Here is a 7,063-nt window from a genome sequence, read left to right as displayed (position 1 = left end):
TAAAAACATTCTATTGTGGAATAGGAGACCTGGTGTGGCGCTGTGGGTTAATGTGCCAGTCTGCAAAGCCGTTTGAACTTCAAGGTTTGTGGTTCAAGCTCACCAGCTACTCCTGTGAGTGTCACTATGGGTCAGTGTCAACTCAATGGCACTTAACAACAAAAACATTGTTGAATAATGCAGTTTGAGCTGGATATCACTAAGCAAAATTATAAAACACTGCAATATTTCTTCAGAGTGTGGGAAAAGGGTACATCAGGGGGCTCCAAAAGTTCATGGGCAAGTTCATTGACTTTTAGTTCCATTTTTCCATTGACTGTTGAAGCCACCTAGTAAGTACATGGGGAACAAAGGAAATATAGGGTGTTAATTATTGACTATTCATACAATCATCTTCAATTTTACAGGTCTTTGAATGTTAGTCAGCCATTTGACTAGGAGTCCTGGTGTGGTAAAGTAGAATAAGCACTGGAATGCTAACCACAAAGTCATTGGTTCAAACCCACCAGCAGCTTTTCAGAAACCTATACAGGGTGCTAGGAGTCTGAACTGACTTGACAGCACTTAACAATAACAACAATGATAACTTCCTAGATGAAGGAAACCAGTCAGTTCTGTTATAAATGATTGCAGTCATCAACACATTGTTCCCAAGAACAAATTATTTACATCCTAACCTTTTTCTCATCAAAATGCATGTTGGCCCTGCCTTCTTAAAGTCTTGACAAGACTGCCTTCATTTTGAAACATTCAGTTTACAAATGTTTCTTCACTAATGTTGGTCTACAGTGATATATTACTGAATGAAGTCAATGAAGTCAATACACTAGTGTTTTACAAGAAAATTAAAGTATCCAATAGATATTTACACAGTAGAATCAAGAGGGAGTTAAAATGAATTGGATTAGTTAAGTGAAGAGATAATATAGTCTCACCTTTTCAGGTACAAGTATTTCTATGAAAATCAGGAAATTAATAGTTTATCTAGAAGAACTCTATTTTATATGAAAATTAGAGAAAAAAAAAGTTATGTGATTTGGAATGTGGAATACCTGGTGAAACAAAAAGAAAAACCCTTTGAGTAGAACTGCCCCTAGATGATTGTCAAGGTTGAGGTCTTTATGCAGCTGAATGACACATCATTCTCCCAGGTAGCAGATGGTTGATTTGAATCATGGGTATCTCAGATTGTTTCAAACTTCAATTCCCCGTGTCCTAACTCTTCATTGGGTGATTCAGGGAGAGGCACATAAATGCTGAATATATAGGGGTTTGTACCAAAGAAAAGATCTGTGAAATTAAGAATCTTGGAATTTAGAGAGGGCAGCTATGGAAAGAATGATCTTTGATCTGGAATTTAAATATATTATCATTGAGGAAAGACAGCAATGGACTCTAGTTCTAGTTTCAAACAAATACAAATAAATGGCTCCAGGAGAGATGTCTGTAATCCCTTTGAATATCTCTATTTTTAACTTCCAGTGTTTGTTTTCATTCAAACATCTTTTAACCAAGGTGTTAGCAACTTTACTGAGAAAGACCCCATCATGCAGAAATGCGAAAATATTACTGTTACATTGTTTCCTGACACTGAATTTATGAGTCATATGCTAGGTTTAATGCACAGGAAATTTGCCTGAATTTAGAAGGCCGATAATTAGTTTTCTGCCTATAACCATACATTCATCTAATATTTCAGCAGAAAAAGCTCAGGAATCAAAGTCCTCCAAAGTCCATAATGAATGTGTTGGATTGTCCCAGCATGAAGATAGTAACATAATCAGAGGAAATGTATTTCAAAGGCAAGAACCAATAGTTTGAAAGCCATAAGAATATTCGCCCTTCCACAACCTTAGAGTTATGGAAATTAAGTAGAACCAAAATTAAGAGTACTGATGAGAGTTGGTTTGAATTAAAGCAAAGAAGGACTTCACATATTTTATAGTGTGACTGAATAAATGTTGTTTGTCAAAACTGCTACTCTAATAACTAAGGTGAGCCATAGTCTTTTCAATCACTTCATATGCATATGAAAACTGGAAAATGAAAAAGGAAAATCAGAGAACTGAAATATTTGAATCGTTATTATGGGGAAGAATGTTGAATATACCAAACAAGAATAAACAATAGTCTTTTATAAAGTTGAATATACTTTCTGAATATGAATGCACTTTCAAAGCAAAGATGATGAAACTTCATCTTGCTTACTTTGGACATGTCATCAGGAAAATTGAATTGCTATAAAAGAACATTATGCTTGGTAAAGTTGTTGGTTAGTGAAAATGAAGGAAGCATCCCATAAAATAGATTGACAAGTTTAAGGGAAAATAAAAATTTAATTTTCTTTGCTGTACTTTCAAATTTCCCTTTAGATAATATGTATGAGGGTAAGTAAAAAATTATCTGCACTTGACAGTAGACTATATATATGTGTGTGTGTATATGGACAACATTGCAAAGTATGAGCATTCCAGAACACTTAATTGTACTTCTGAGAAATCTGCACCTGGATCAAGAAGCAGTTGTTCGAACAGAGCATAGGAACACTGAATGTTTTAAAATTGGGAAAAGTGTGTGACAAGGTTGTATTCTTTCACCACACTTATTCAACCTGTATGCTGAGCAAATAATACGAGAAGCTGGGTTCTATGAAGAGAAATGTGGCATCAGGATTGGAGGAAGACTCATTAACAACCTGCGATATGCAGATGATACAACCTTGCTTGCTGAAAGTGAAGAGGATTTGAAACATTTACTGATGAAGATCAAAGAGCACAGCCTTCAGTATGGATTACATCTCAATGTCAAGAAAACAAAAATTCTCACCACCGGAACAATAAACAACATTCTTATCAACAGAGAAAATATTGAAGTTTCAAGGACTTCATTCTTCTTGGATCAACTATCAAAATTCCCTGAAGCAGTAGGAATTCTTCTCCATGGTTGTGAAACTGGTTCTTTTGGGCCTGATTGTTCCAGGATTGGTTATTCCAGGTTCCAAGCCTGGCTGCTATCCCAGGGCTGGTTGTTCCAGGTTTGGCTCTTCCAGCTTTGGTTGCTCCACCTTGGAAGGTTTCCAGAAGGAAGGCATCTCTGGTGATAGGAAACATAGAGTTCCAGGTATTCAGCAGGCACAGAGACTTTCTTAGCCACACCATTGCTACTATTTGGCCATTTCATATTTTTCTGCCACCTTTTACATTTCATTCTCTAGTTCTGAACAAGGTCTTAACTTTTTTGTAGCTAAGGTTCAGGACTTCAGAGAGTTCTTGCATCTGCTGGAGGCTGTGGTATTTCTGTTTCTGAAATTTGCCTTTGAGTATGCAGAACACAGTTCTGACCTTCTGTTTCTTGTCCTGACCTTTACCTTCCTTCTTTATTGTGCTTTTTTTTCCCTATAGAAACTGGCAGTTTCACTTTGGGACTGGTGGAAGAATCAGAACTATCTTGAATAAGCAGATCAATCTCTGAGTAGAAGGCCTCTGCAGATGGCATTTGCAAGGATGTATAATTTTCTTCAGCTTCCAAAATCATATATAATGGTAAAGAGTCTTTAGAATCACAAGCCTCAGGCAGGCTATGGGGTTAAGCTAGAAGCTGTTGACTAAAGGGAGGGGGTAAAAAAATCAAAGACCTAGACTGAGAAAATCCAAGTCAGGCTGAAGGATGTTTTCAGTGAGTAATCTGAAAATTTTCAGATACAAAAGCATTAAAAGCCTGAGGTGAAGGGAACGGTCTCAACAGCAACAGGAGACTAGCTCCATCCAGCCCGTAGAATTTATTTGAATTAACTTTTAAGAAAAGACAAATACATAGTTTTTCAACATAATCTCCTTGCTTTGCAGTACACTTTGTCCATCTGTCAACAAGTTTTGTATTCCTTTTTAAACTTTTTTTAGACGGAGCTGCAAGGCACGAATGCACTATTATCTTTATTTCTTCATCAAAGGTGAATCTTAGTCCTCCAAGGCTGCTCCCATGGGACCAAACGTGTGAAAGTCTGTTGGAACAAGATCAGGATTATAGGGGTAATGCTTTGACACCTCAAAATGAAGCTTTTGCAGAGTGTTAACTGTGGGCAGAGAAGTGTGGCATGTATTGTCATGCAAGATCACAATGCCCTTGGAAGCAGTTTTTGTTGTTGTTGTTAGGTGCCATTGAGTCAGTATCAACTCATAGTGACCTTATGCACAGCAGAATGAAACACAGCCCAATACTTGGCCAACCTCACTACTGTTGCCACACTTGAGTCCACCGATGCTGCCACTTGGCCAACCCATTCCATTGGGGGTCTTCCTCTTTTTCTCTGACAGTCCACCTTACCAAACATGCTATCAGTAGTTTGTGTTTAATCCAAAATTTAGGCTTCAGGTCTCCAGTGAACATCTCACTGTAATAAGCACTTTTCGTTGTTGAACCTTTTTCCTGATAGTGTTCCAATTCTCACCTTTGAGCATCCCTGAACTCTGTAAGCATCAATTTTCCATCTGATAGTTGACTTTTAAACTTTTTTCTTGGATGGAGATTGCAAATGTTTCCATTCCACGCTGCCACTTATTCTCAGGCTCATAGGGATTAATCCATGTCTCATAACCAGTAATGGTTATTTTTAAAGAAATTTTATCTTCAAGTATCTGTCCAAATTTTGTTTGCAGCTGTTCAAATACTTCTGCTTATGGTCATCCATGAGTTGTTTTGGGACCCATCTTGCACAAACTTTTCAAAACCCAAGTGTGTCATGGTTTATTTCATAGGCATAGCCATGGCTGATTTGCAAATGATTTGCCACATAATCCACTGTCGCTCATCTATTTGACAGAATCATTTCAGTATTGTGATCAACCATGGACATGAATAGGTGTTTTAATATAACCCTGTAACTGTAATTTTTTTTCCTATCTTTTTGAAAACTTTGTAAATTTAAGACATCTCAAAGATCTAGTAGCTACCTCTTTGAAATGTAACTTCAAGTGATTCTCTTCTATATTCTTGTTTCCTGGAAGAAGGTGAGCACTGAACTTTATTGGCTCAACTCAATCTTTTAGACTTAAAGACTGAAAAATTTAAAATTACCTTGGAAAAATGAATATGAACGACTATATCCTTCAGCTAGAAAACTGGTCAAGATTATTTTCTTTCTTTACAATTTGTTTAGAAGATTTCCAGGTATGCATCACATTCTAGTTTTAGGTTTATTTGGCAATAAAAGTTTTTGTGTTTGTTTTCTTTTCTATTTTTGTGTAGATATTTTCTGGATTGGAGATAGTTTTTTTTAGTAAATTTTCTCTAACACATGGTGGCTACAACAATGGGCTCAATCATAGCAATTATTGTAAGATGGCACAGGTTCTGGCAAGATCTCATTCTATTATAGATGAGATCACTAGGAATTAGAGCTATCTCAATGAGCAAGTAACAACAATAACCATAAAAACGGCATTACAGAGAGTACATGGGAAAAGACAGAAAAGAAACAATTGCTAAAATTATGAAATTGTTTCCTGATATCATTTTTTTAAGTTTTTTATTAGAAGAATTTCACCAGGACACTCTGATAGAAATAAAGAAGAAAGTCACCTTTATTGAGAGGGAGAATGCTAGACAGCCAGCTGCAACAGAGATAGTAGGCATGTGGCTTACTCCCAAGGCTGGAAAGGATGGATTTTTATGCAGACAAAATATGCAAGTGGGACAAGGTGGCCAATTAGGTGAGGTGTTTTCGGTTGTTCACTTATTTGAGATCCAACAGGTTCCCTTATTTGAGATCCAACAGGTAAGTGTCCTTGGTTCATCCCACAGTGGTCACTCAAGACAGAGTGAAGGCTTCTGAGATATAAGCCATCAACTGTAAGAGGATGTCTTTAAAAGCATCCTTATGGGAAGGACACCTAGTAGTCCATGCTTGATTTTTTTAGCATTGACTTGTAGTTGTTGTTGTTGTTAAGTGCCGTCGAGTCGGTAGTAAAGGATTATGTGGGCAAAATATTGAATGATGCAGAAAGCATCAGAAGAAGATGGAGCATAAGACTCAGTGCCAAGGATACTGAAAGAAGTCCAAGATATACTGAAGACATTGGCAAAGAATGATACTCTGGGAACTGATGAAATACAAACTGAAATCTTTCAACAAACTCACTTATTTACACCAAGGAATTTAGAAGACAGCTACCCGATCAACTGGTTGTGCTCATCAACGAAAGGTGATTAAATGGAATAGAGATATCATCTAACAATACCATTAATATTACATACAATTAAAAAAAAATTTTTTAAGATAATTAAAAAGTAGATACCAAAGCACACTGAATAGGAATTGCCAGAGTTGCAAGCCAGATTCAGATGAGGATGTGCATTGAGAGATATCATTGCTGATGTCACATAAACCTTGGTCAAAAGCAGAGAATACCAGAAAGATGTTTAGCTGTGCTTATTGCCTACGCAAGGGCTTTCAGCTGTGATGATCATAACAAGCTTTGGACAACATTGCAGAGAATAATTATTCAAGAACACTTAATTGTACTTATGAGGAACATAGACCAAGAAGCAATTGTTCAAACAGAACAAGTGAACAGAGAATGATTTTAAATTACTTTAAAAAGGTGTGCACCAAGGTTGTATTCTTTAACCACACTTATTCAATCTGTATGCTGAGAAAATATTTCAGAGAAGATAGAGTATATGAAGAAATTGGCATCAGAATTGAAAGAAGACTCATAAAAACCTATGATATCAAGAAGGGGGCGAGGAATGGAAAAACAAAGTGGATGGGAAAACAATAAGGCAGGTTTGCATGGGCTAAGGGGTACAGAGGTAAATAATGATGTATGCACAACCTTGGAACAACAAGCCTCTGAGATACAGGGATTGATGGTTGGAATGGGCAAAAAGTGTGGAAATAATGTTAAGATGCTTGGCTGTCTTTTGAATCTTGGCTTCCCTTGCATACCATTTAAAATAGACACTGGAGGAGAAGAGAAAGGAATAGCCAGAAATATCACCATAGAAAGCTTGTAAGTCCGTCTTCTGCCTATAACTGATTGGAATACCTAAAATGGGGCTACAA

The 7,063-nt window shown here is 36.8% G+C and overlaps 1 pseudogene; it reads right to left on the bottom strand.

Moving 5' to 3' along the window:
* Window positions 1-209: 209 nt before the first annotated feature.
* Window positions 210-3,534, bottom strand: LOC102842609 (annotated as a pseudogene).
* Between the last annotated feature and the right edge of the window lie 3,529 nt (window positions 3,535-7,063).

This window comes from Chrysochloris asiatica, unplaced genomic scaffold, assembly GCF_000296735.1.
Source record: "Chrysochloris asiatica unplaced genomic scaffold, ChrAsi1.0 scaffold00068, whole genome shotgun sequence".
Classification (NCBI taxonomy): Eukaryota; Metazoa; Chordata; class Mammalia; order Afrosoricida; family Chrysochloridae; genus Chrysochloris; species Chrysochloris asiatica.
Note: the sequence above shows the minus strand (reverse complement) of the source record. Positions and strands in the feature narration are given on the sequence as shown.